Source organism: Vespa velutina, chromosome 11 (assembly GCF_912470025.1).
Source record: "Vespa velutina chromosome 11, iVesVel2.1, whole genome shotgun sequence".
NCBI classification, from domain to species: Eukaryota; Metazoa; Arthropoda; class Insecta; order Hymenoptera; family Vespidae; genus Vespa; species Vespa velutina.
Genome location: NC_062198.1, coordinates 5,335,520 through 5,348,616, shown reverse-complemented (window position 1 = coordinate 5,348,616; position 13,097 = coordinate 5,335,520).

Sequence of the window (13,097 nt, the reverse complement as noted above, 5' to 3'; positions counted from 1 at the left end):
TAATAGAATAATCGTGAAAATGATACGATACGTCGTCTCTCTCTTTTTCTCTCTCTCTCTCTCTCTCTCTCTCTCTCTTTCTATCTCTCTCTTTTTCTCTCTCTTTCTCTCTTTCTTTCTTTCTCTCTCTTTCTCTCTTCGTGTATATAACGTTGTAATTTATACATAATATGTATGTAAACGTGAAAGATCGCTGATATGTTCGCCTAAGGTAAAAGCGAACAGTGACCATTTGTACATAAATTGTATATTAATAATAATAATAACAACACAACAACAACAATAATAATAATAATAATAATAATAATAATAATAATAATAATAATAATAAAAATAATAATAATTATTATAATAATAATTATATCGTAAAGGACGAGAGGTACCACTATGAATGTAATTATATTGGTCGACTAGTATATAATAACAAGTACCGGAAGCATATTTGATATCTGTGTGCCTGTATTCTTTTGTATGCTACCGAGATAGACACTACTATATATATATATATATATATATATATATATATATATATATATATATATATATATATATATATATATTATATATATATATTATATTATATTATTGGGATGTAGGAGATTGCGAGTGTGAGGTCTAATGTATCACAAATACACACGAATATACCTATACATACACAGAATACATACACATGAAGACATGCAACACAGAACGTACACATGTTATACATATACAGACATAAAACTATCTCTGTCCGAATGGACGAAAATAAAACTTTTAGCGAAGTGAACAATTTGATCTCCCCCTTTTTTTTTTCTTTCTTTTTCTTTTTTATTTGAACTCATAGAATAAGCTAAATCGTTCTTCCCATTCCCATTTGTCATCAGAATGGAGAGGAGAGAGAAATATATAAGAAAGATATTCAAGATCGCTAAGATGCTGTCCAATTACAAGGCTCAATCATCAGGTAGGTTATTTTTATCAAACGATTCTGATATCTTTTTCTTTTTTCCCCTATTTATTTCAAAGTCCCTAATTAGTAACGACATCGTTTATTATTTGATTAATGCAACAACCGGTTTTATTTATTTTATAAAACGACTTTTAAAAAGACTCCCAGTTTCTCAATTATCGTGAGTCATACTGCTCAGACTTTTTTCATTGAGGACATTGAAATACCAAGAATACTTGGAATTGTTTAACTCAACTAAGAAGAATTATTAATCTACCGGTAGTCCCAATGGGAACCCCCGACGTAGACTATGCGGCCTCTTTTAGCATGGACTTTTCACGAGTGGTACCAACGTAAGCTAGCTTTCGCGATGGCTGTCGTCCTTTCATCGTACTAATTTGGCGCCGTCAACGATGTCATTTGTCATTCTAATAGCCAGAACGACGAGCGCGTTTTTAATGACTCGAGGGTTGAGACCGTCATAGCCTTTACCCCCACTAACCAGTGTACCCTCGTTCATCTCTTTTTCTCAGTTTCCCTCTATACCTTTCTTTCTCTCTTTCTCTCTCTCTCTCTCTCTCTCTCTCTCTCTCTCTTTCTTTCTCTCTTTCTCATTCACTCACTGGCTCCTTTTTGCGCGAGTTCCTCTTTTAATTTGTCCTCGACACGGTGCTTTACGTTCTATCGTCCGTTTCCCCCTTTTTTTCCTTACTGAGAAGGCCGGTTCACCATTTTCTTTTCAAGAAGGCTAATGCAAAGGCAGCGGGAGAACCACCCCGACCATTCGAACGTTTTCTTCTCTAAAATGTTTCCCCACCCCACCCATCGATTCGGACTTCCATTAGACAGGCACGATCCATTAGGCCCGCCAATCTTGGCTCTATCGAAATTACTCAAAGTTTGACATACCGGGACAGTCCTATTGTGTTCCCATCTTCTATCCCACGGGTTACTTTCTCTGTACCACTTTAAGTTTCCACGTAAAACTATGGATCGACGTCTGGCAACTGTTTTTGCAGTTTTAAATTAAAATTGGATTTATAAATCTTGACTTTTTTTCTTTGTTAAAGATCTTAATTATTATGAGAATTATAGAATATGTAATTAGCGTAAAATAAATAGATATTAACATTAAAATTTTTTACGATCGATCGATTAATTATCAAAATGCTGATGGATTTAAGTTTGATCCTTCGATTTGACATATCGTTACTTTCAATTATATCGGCTTTACTCGACATCGATCTTAATTAACGATACGTCCAAATCATTTATTTAACATAAGAAAAAAAAAGGCACTACTAAGATCATTTCTAATTAATAATCAGTTGATCAGTTAGCCCTGTGGTCAAGATCATGAGTATGTCAAAAGAAAGAGAAAGGTATCGCGTTAGGTCTAACGAATTGTCCTAGTTTTCATTTTCCACCCTCTTAGGGAACGACACGCGAAAGGTGTGGGCTAGCTAATGCGCTTCCTGCGAGAACCTTTAACCTGTGCCATTATTGTTTCCCATCCATCACGGTCGGTCTGCCGTGTGAGCGCTGTTGCCACGGGAAATATATCTCACCCTCTGAAAATGTTGCCGCATCACATCCGAAATTACGGTCGAATCCCAACGTTGTGAGGATGGTTGTGAGGTGGTGTGTTAGTTGGGGTGCGGAGGCTTGCTTTGTACAACGTCGCTCTGAAGTTCCGCTTTTGGTCCGTGCTGTGGTAGTTATCGTCCGCCCTAATTCGGCCCACGATTAGCTGTCTGCCCTAGCTTTCTCTCTCTCTCTCTCTCTCTCTCTCTCTCTCTCTTTCTCTCTCTCTTTTTCTCTCTTTCTCTCTATCTCTAACTCTGTTTCTCTCTTTCTCTTTCTCTTTCTCACTGATCATGTCCCTCGCCAAATTTCCAGCTCGACAGGAATTTGATTTAAGGATGGATATTACGGTGAGTACATTTTATGAACGATTCGATTTATCTCACCTTTCGTTGTCCATTGTTCTATAGGACATAAGCGATGTCCGGTCATTTTTGTAGTACGTGAGAAAGAATGGGAGAATTGAGAATAACTATATAATAAAATGTCTCTTTAATAATAGTATTTTTTTTATGTTACTTTATATGTAGTTAATACGATATTGATAATGCTTATGATATTATATTATCAAAAATCTCTTTATAATATTTGAAAATAATATAATTTCTGGATAGAGATATAAGATCGGTAGCGAACGTAAATTTATTTTCTGAGCGGAACTCAAACGGACATTGATAAGGTTTTTCATGAAGAAACGATAAAAAAAAAAAAAAAAGAAAGAAAAAACACAAAGAATACTTTTTAACGATCGTAATCGTTAAAACAGTCCTACATGAAAGTAACATAAATGTAACATGAAAATAACAAAGCTCGTTAGAAATATATCCATTTCTAATGTCGACGACGCCGACGTCGAAATTCCAAGAACCAGTTGTCAAGTCAGGAGTATAATGATCGCGTATTCGCGTGATATCGCGTTATGCTTGTCTACATAAAGGTAAATCAGTGTGTGAAAGCTTCGAAGCAACGAAGGCTAATGTGATACTTTTATATATATATATATATAAAAGAGAGAGATGATTTGAAAGAAAGCCAATGTCACATCTTTTTTTATAGAAGCGTCGTTTATCGCGATAACGTGATTCGTATATTAAACTCGAGAAAATGCGTCAAATTAAAATATTCGTGAGTTAAAAGAATAATCGTGTTTCACATTCCTTGGTTTTTTTTTTTTTTCTTTTATCATAAATTATAAAAGTAGAAAATATAGTTGGTCGATTAATCCCTTGGATTTTTTTATTTATCGTTTTTGAACATTCAATCGAACGACGACATCGTTAAGTAAATGTTGTACGTCAAAAAGTAAAAGCCGCGTAAGCGAATGCTTTTACATATATACCTACTGTGCTACGGTTCACGTGAAATGAATGCAGGGCTTCATATTTTATTCGTTTAAAACAGATAGAATCGTCATAAATCCGAGAGTCTGGCGACATCGAGTATATCGACGATAAAATCTCTCTATTCATATATTTCCAAATCATATTTATTTTAATCTTCTCGTTGCCGATATAGTTTTAACGAAGTATTAATACCTCGTTCTCGAATGACATCTACGCAATTCATGTACTTTATTTCTAATGAAACCTCGTAATCCAAACGAACTGATTTTATCTTCAAATTAATATAGTATTATTTTTTATTAATCGTCCGTTTTATTTGTAGCATTGTATGTGTATATGCATATTGTATTATTGTTCAAATGTTTCATTGAAAACACGTGAATCCATTAATTCTGTGTTAAAAAAAAAAAATAATCCGTTGATCTAAAGATCGCGTTTAGCAAATTCATTTTCTCCCTTCTTTTTCGAACAAAAATAAAATAATGCTCGTGTTGCTTACGTTTCGAGAGAAGGAAAAAAAATGGATGGCCATTCAAGTAGAGCACGTTGTGTATCGTCATAAGCTCTGGTAATTCCTCTGGAGTCCTGATGTCACCCGGTATCGGATGTCAAATGGGCAACGCTCGAAGACAAATAATCCTGTCGCGATGCCACCGGTCGAGAAACTCGCTCGCGCCTTGCTTCTCTTCTCTTCTCTTCTCTTCTCTTCTCTCTCTGTTCTTCGCTTCGGTTTACATCGTTAAAGAAAAGGGGAAGAGATGGGACTTATTTCGAGTCATACTTTCGCGCTTCTTCCCCTCCTAATTGCTAACAGGAAGTCACTACTCAGCGTTACTCGTAAGATCTCCCACTTCGATATTTCACCGGTTTACGTATGCAGTTACATTCTCAAAAAGAGTCAAATTATCCGGCAAATTCATAATAACTGTCATTTTAATTGCACGTAATTTCTTTTGCTTTGTCCATCATTCTAGATTTACCAAAATGATCCATGATATCTCTTAATAAATATCAAAGGATAATAATATTGGAAATATATTTTTTCCTTATGAATTACAACTATTCGTATTTTAATGTACGATGTAAATCAATGATTTGTTATCAGTGTACATGTCGTTATTAACATCATTACTTATATAATACTAAGAAAACAAGCAATAATCGTAAAAGGACAGAAACATAAAAGCGAAACACGTTGATATCATCGAAGGAAGATCATTTTATCGCGGATACATTTTATTACCTGTATTATCATTCCTGTGCGAAGAACATGCAAATGTAAAGTATTATGAGAACGTAAATACATTTATGGTTAGCGAAACGATGAGAAAGATGGCGTAGAACGTGTCCGTAATGGAGTTTGAACGCGAGCCAAAAGATGAATTTAATACATCAGGAAGTGAATCGTTGAATTTGTTTGTTCGGAAAGAAATGGATCTTTAGGTGTTCAATATTTTATGAAAAAATATCTGAATATTTTATATTTGAGTCATTTTCTTTTTTAACACTTTTTTTCTTTTTTTTTTTTGCAATCGATTAAATTAAGCCTATTACAAACATTAAAGCGTTAGAAAGTATCCGAAAGAAAATGCATTGCCATGTTGAACTATACGTATTGCTAATCCTGACAATTACTTTGGAAACGAGAGGAAAGATTTCAAGTGTTCTCAAGCGAGAACACTCGTTTCTTCCTGAAACGGAGGAAGAAGAGGCATCGAGGAAACGACGTTGATCCTTTTAATCGAACGATCGGATTCGCGTGGGAGCGAGAACTTGGTGGTTAATCGCTCACCCTTCGTTGGGCTTGGCCCTTCCAAAGAGGCTGCCATTGAAATGGACAAGCAAAGTTGAATCAGTCCGAGAGTACTTTCGATCCGACAACCGCAAGTCGCGCGACTGTGGCTGCACTTGTGGTCTCTTCTCGAGCATCTAACTGGCCAATCGTCAAGCCTACCGCTGCGACAATGAGCGTTCGTTCAATCACGAGTGGTTCTCTATCTCTCTCTCTCTCTTTCTCTCTCTCTCTCTCTCTCTCTCTCTCTCTCTCTCTGTCAGAAGCATTTAAGCCTTTCCTTCCATTCACTTGCTTTCGATCACTTCCTGCGCGTTTCACTGGCCGCTTAATCGTCTATTAACCCTTTCCACTCGATGCTCATTCAGCCTATGAACGATCACCAATTCGAGCTCGTTGTTATGCACATATTGCATCGAAGATGGCGAACTCGTGCGAGAAAGATTGACAACGATGACAGCTCGTGTGCGAAATTTGGCTCGATCGCGTGGAATTGACGATTTATCTGTAACTTTGAGATAATCACTTTGATCCTGTTCTAATATGTTGATATAATTTATTCATTCTCAATGTACTTCATCCTTTTTAAGAATAATTATTGAACACGTGTGAATTTTATCTATCGAAATGTTTAAATGATTAGTTAGACAATGTAAAAATCATCGATAAGAAAATGCGACAATAGCAAATAGCATTGCAATGAACTTGTTTGAAATCTACCAACGCACATTGAAGACATTCTCAACATTCTTTCTGTATATTTATAATAGACCGTAAGCGATTGAAAGAAATAAGAAGAAAGAAGCGGAGAGAAAGAGGGGACGACGCTGACGACGTTGAAATGCCATCATAGAGATAAGACTTTTACAGGCCCATTAATATGCCAACGTTAATTAGCACCGCTTATGCTTTATAGGATTCCTCGAAAAGGGTTAAATGAAATCTTACGAACCTTTAAGTCATGGAACACGATTAAGACGTTGCTAGAAAGAGTAAGAAAGGAGGGGAAATCGTTGAGAGACTTCCGCTTGGAACGAAGAATTCAAGAAGGGCCCTGAATTTTACGATTCTTCCTGAGGAAACGAAAGCTCACTTGGGTCTTATGAATTCTTCAGTCTACGACTTACATAAGGGGTAGGTTCACATAGAAAGAGTAAAGAGAAGGGAATGCGAAAAAGCATTTTACTTGAACGGAGAGGGAAGCGCAAAATTTATTTCGTTTCGCTCGTTCGACCCCATCGCTTTGCAAAATTCAACGTAACACACCGGCTTTTACCTCGCTTCACTAAAATAGTATAGCGATGTCGAATTTAACTTTGAGTTATGATTAATTTCAGAGGCCACGCAATATGTAAGTCCTAAAAGGGACAATATTTGAATTGTTAAAAAATGATACGAAAGATCTCGTGAATTTTTTCAAATATTTCTATTAATACATATATATATATATATATATATATACACTCGCACATATATCAAAATAATTAGAGAGATCTTTTCTCTTCGCAAATGCATACTCCATTGTGAAATATATGACAAAAAGTGACGAATAAATCAAACGAAATTACCATAATCTTTTCGAGTCTTTCGAAATGCTTTAGGGGAAACTAAAAAAAAAAAAAAGAAAAGAAAAAAGAAGAAAGAAAAAAAAACAAAGAAAGAAAAAAGAAAAAAAGAACAAAAAAAAGAACATTTGGTACATCGCCAAGCAATTTTAAAAGCACAAAAACGCGCCATAAATACGATAACGATCGTCAACGTCGGAATAAGAGCTACCGGCTTGAGGAGGGCCGCGAATTTTTCACGAAATTCGAAGTCGTTTGCCAAGATCGTCGGCTCCTTTGATCTCCAACGCGTTAGAGCCCGTTGCCTTGCACGAGACGAATACACGTCGTTACGTACGCGACACGTAGCGGGAAATCGCGTAGACGACGGAGGGGACACGCTCAGCATCCGGTGCGTGTAAAACGTATGTGAGCGTGCATGCTTGCTTGCATTAGTGTGCGTATACGTATATATATATATGTGTATGGGTGTGTGTGTTAAAGTATATGAGTGAGTGTAAACGTGTGCATGCCTTTACGCAAAACAATGCAGACAGCCATTGCCATATATTATTCATCGAACAAAGCCCGCGTTCGGATAGTGGCTAACGCGCGAAGGAAATAAGTTGTCACTTCGAGCCACGAACGATCCCGGCTCGATATCAGCGCGTATATCCTGTCTTTAACTCAACGTTGGTTCCCTTTGGTATTCCTGGAACTTTCATTTCATTTTTATTTCTAAATCAAAGAATAACGTCTACATAAATATTTTTATTCCTTTTAAAATCTTTAATCTTAAAAAGTGAGAATACAATGGACACAAACAATTCTAAATAATCATTCAAAAAATTCCTTAAAGTTTTTTTTAATAACTTAATACTGTCTAAAATATGTCTTAGGAATAATAAGTGACAACTGGGTTACTTCAATTTCGAAGTTTTTAAATTTATTCGATCGAAGGAAAAAAGAGAATAGTACTATTTTACTATGAAACTCTATTGATCGTGGATATTTTACGTTTGAAAAAAATTTAGAGAGAGAGAGAGAGAGAGAGAGAATCATGTCTGTTCAGAAAGTAGATAGAGTTCATCGTCTGAAAATCTTCTATAACAGACAACTTTCGAGGGTCGAAAACATTGAAAACTCATCCCCTCGAAAGAGAAACGTTCGTACGGTAACTACTGAAGAACCGGCTAATCGTCCTACCCTTCACTTTCTCCTTCTCTTTTCTTCTTCGGAGGACTTCCTTCGTATAAAGAGAAGACGAAAGAGCAGTCGAACGAGCGTCGCGTTTCGTACGCTCCAGCGAGGATAAAGACAAAGAGTGAAATCGGTAAAGGATGAAAGAGTTGGGTAGGAATAGGACTCAATAGAGAGAGAGAGAGAGAGAGAGAGAGAGAGAGAGAAATTGAGAGAGAAAGAGAGAGTAGACTTTACAGACCATCGAACTTTATGGTAGACGCAGATGAATCGTGGGAATAACTAAACGCGCTAGATTTACCACCGTTAAAGTTATTTCTCATTCGAATGGAGGAACACGTTAAGTGTTCAGTCAAGAATCTTTCTCCTTTGCGTTTTTATTCTTTCTCTCATTTATATTCGCCAATATCAACGTTATCATAAATTAGAAATTCATAGACGATAATCACGATGAAATATTTGTACAGTTGCATGTACATAAAACTTTTGATAGCTTTTTCTTTTTTTTTTTTTCTTTTTTTTTCTTTTTTTGAATTCAGTAGATTTTTAATTTAAGACCTGTAAGAATTCATTTTTTGATGGTGTATGTGATCAAATTTATAGAAACTCTTTAATATTCATCGTACATTATACGAATGTACATATTTCAATAACGTAGTTAAGATCGTATAATAGTAATAATTTCTACAAATATCTATGGAGTTCCTTTCGTTGGGAAAAGTCGGAGGAAACTTTTAAATTTGATTTTATATATGAAATGTAATTGAATATTTTAGTAACGAATACGACACGGCAATGTTCTATAAGTATGTATGTATATATTGTATATATGTCTCCTACGCGAAAATCCGTCTTCGTATATGCGAATGCATAACATTAGTTTTTCTAGAACCGTAAAGGAAAAACGAAATACGTTCTATTATGTTTTATTCATATTTCTCGCGAACGAAGAAGATGCGACAGTAAGGATACAATATTCTCTTTGTGTGATCCAACGTCGATGGATATGTAAATCTTCGTATTTATTAAACGATCGATATTTCAGAAAGAAGTAGTCTTTATTTGTAACGACAATTTTTGTATTTAAAAATTATATTAAAAATGTATATTAATAATCTATATTTAATCTTAAACTTATTTTATTAATAAGAACATTATATTCTATTAAAGAGTCACAGTTAAATTATTTTCTAATAATTTCACTTAGCTCATCTCTAATTCGAGTTAAATGAAAATAAAAAAAAAAGGACGTGAATTTATTTAAACAATTTGAAACTTACGCTAAATATAATAAATTGATATTTCATTAATTTTGACGATTGATGGATCCCTCTGTGTTAATTTTTCTCTGTTAATTTTTCTATGATACGCAATTCCATCGCAAGTAATATCAAGCTAATGGCTACTTAAATAAAGTAATTGAAAAAAAAAAGAAGTATTATTCGTATTATTTTGGGATCTTCAAGTATCAATTGATTTTATTAAATAAGAAAATAAATTGAGTTTATTCAATGAGTCATTGATTTTATAATTAATTTTAGTATTAAAAGAAAAATATAGTTACCAGTCATGATAAATAACATTTAATTTTTTTTTTTTTTTTTTTTTTTTCATATTGTACAATAATATTATGAACCTAAATAGTTTTTCGAAAAAAAAAGAGTAATTAATTTTGAAAATCATTTAGGAACTTTAGTTCTATAAATATACAGTATTGTAAATATGTAGTATGTAAGTGTGTTAACATATATATATATATATGTAGATTGTAAATTGTAGAATGTAATCAAATGGTTAATATGAGCTGATATGTTGCACGTATGATAAACACGATGGTACAACATGAGACTGATGAAACATTAGTTTGTCGAAGATGAACTAATGGATAGAAATTTAAAGAAACGAAGGAACCTGTATAGGACGAAGAAGTAGTTGGTCGTCAAAGTACAAATTAGATTATGCGCAGTGTCGCCGCAGGGGAGCATCCTTCGTAGAAAACTTCGAGTCTCGTTTCGTTTCGTCGAACTTAGTGAGGTTCATTCCCTTCTAGATATGTGTATGTTCATGTATCTGTATATAAATGTAGAAGTGTGTTCGAATATACGTGTAAAAAGGAAAAAGAGAGAACTCTCTTCGTAGGTCGAAATATTTCAATATTTACTTAAAACAGCCGCGGGAATTATTTTTCTTCGTAAAAGGGGAGGAGTACGATCGATCTTGTTGTTTCTTTTTTTTTTTCTTCGGAGAAGAAGAAAGACAGAAGACACAAAGGGAGCCGCTTGTTACCGGTCGAGTCCTCTTCGGCTTTCAAAAAGATCCTTTAAAGAACGAGAGAGACGCTACTCTCTGCCAAATCGGGGTACTCTTGCGAGGGAGGCCGCTTTCGAAACTTCGAAATAAACTTCCTGCTTGAAATTCGATCTCATTAGCGTCGAAACGATTGAACGCGATGAAATATCTTTCTTCTTTTCTCTCTTTCTCTATCTTTTCTTTTTCTTTTTTTTTTTTTCTTCGTCTTATCGTGCTTTTGTAATATCGAAACATTTCTATGTTTGAAAGTTTTAAATGGAATTGGTTTTCTGAATTTAAAAGAAAAAAATGATATACGAACGAAATTATACGAATGAGATTAAAAATGATCAATTAAAGAAAATAAATCGATGATAGAGCTGAAAATAATTGGATATATCTATGATATCAATTGAGATCAAGGAAATTGAAAAAATCAAAACGCAAATCGATTCAGTATATATGAATTTTAACATTACGATTCATAGAGATCCCAGGAGTATGCCATAACGTATTTGATTAACGAGAGTGGGATTCATTGGGTGGCAACGTCAACAACTAGGCTAAGAGTTAATAATTACATCATCGTGCGAGTCGATTAAAATCATTTTAATTTTCAATTTTCTCATGCCTCGTTAACTTTACAATCGATCGATATTTATTATATTCAGATATCGACTAAAGTAAAAGTATTGTTAACTTATTAATATGTCTTATACAGATGAAATATAATTAATTGTATTAATTCTAAATGATATTCATCTAATAAAAATACATTCAGTGTTATCGATTTTTCTATAAAACAAAAAAAAACCTAATTGAAAACAAATTTTTCGATCATTGAAGAAAATTGAATTTCCCAAATACGAGCTAGCGAATTGATTAGTCAAACGATTTTGAGCGACAATTAATTCTCTTTTATTTGATATTTCTAATATCTTATTGTCAATTTCTAACGTGCGATTAATGTTAGTCCAATTCGTGAACAAATTATCCGTCGACAGGGATAAGCGCATTTTTCTTTTCATTATGTTTCTGCGCGATTGAATTTTGATATTAATTAACGATGTTATCGGGGCCCATATCTGCAAATTCTACGATTAAAACATAGCGAAATGATTTTATATGCATTAAGAAATTGCATCGAAAAAACGTTGCTCGTGTTAATATATATATATATATATATATCTGAATCATTTAAATTTGAGAAAGGAAGTGTAAATTCATTACTTTTTTTTTCAATTTGTTTCGATATTACATTATTGTGTTTTAGATGAATTCTTGCTTATTTTTGCTTTTACTCGGATATATGAGTAAAAAAAAAAAAGGAAAAAAAAAAAAAAAAAAAAAAAAAAAAAAAAAAAAAAAAGAAATGAAAAATTTTATTTCGAATAATACTCGTTGAATATCAATCATTTCGATGGGAGGGGAAAAACACTGTTTTGCACTCTCTACTTTTTTAACAATAATATCGTTTTTGGTTTTGAAGCGGGCGCATTGAAATATGTATAGAACAAATCCGCATAAAGGTAATTAAAACTGCATTCGTGTTTTCGAAACAATATTTACTCGAAAAAAAGATTTACTCGGTTGAATCGAAATTAAGCGAAATATATTTTAAAAGCTATAGTAGATAGGTAACGAACGATAAACGACCGGAAAACTACAAGAGGTATTTGTGTATTTTACTGGGAATACAGTAAAGCGTTAATTGTGTAAATGTCGATTAACCGAGGGTCCGATTACCCGGATACCAAATGTCCAAAATATCGATTATTTGAAGGTAACATATAGAAACGTAATATCGATAGAGAGTAACGAAGGCGTAAGCGCTTTAAAAATAGTATTAATTGTCAAATACTATTGTGAGGAAATACCAAAACGGGTGTGGATTCATTTGCATTATGTTATTTGCATGTGTTACCACACGTGCGTTAGTTCGAGTAGCAAGTTCAAGCATTAATTTTCTATTTATTCTGTCACTAAATAAATCCTTATTTTTGTAATTAATATCTTGTTAAATGATTATTATTATTACTAGTATTAGAAAATATAAATTTTGCCTTTGCCAGTTAATTATATCTACTCTATTTATAGACTAGAACGCGCGACGTAATAAAGATATTTAAAAATTGATGCACTATAGAACAGTTTATGGCTGTTGCAGCGTACCTCTTATGAGCCAACGTATGCACCGAGAGACTTTCTTTATCTCTCTCTCTCTTTCCCTCTCTCTCTCTCTCTCTCTCTCTCTCTCTCTCTCTCTCTCTCTCTCTCTTACCCACTCTTTCGCATAGCAAAAGCTAACGGTAAGCGCTTTGCTTCCAGTGCGCATTCCCCTTCTACCTCCCCTCCCCTCCCTGCCGTCCCACTTCCACCAACTGAAAGCACCAACACCACCACTAACACCACCA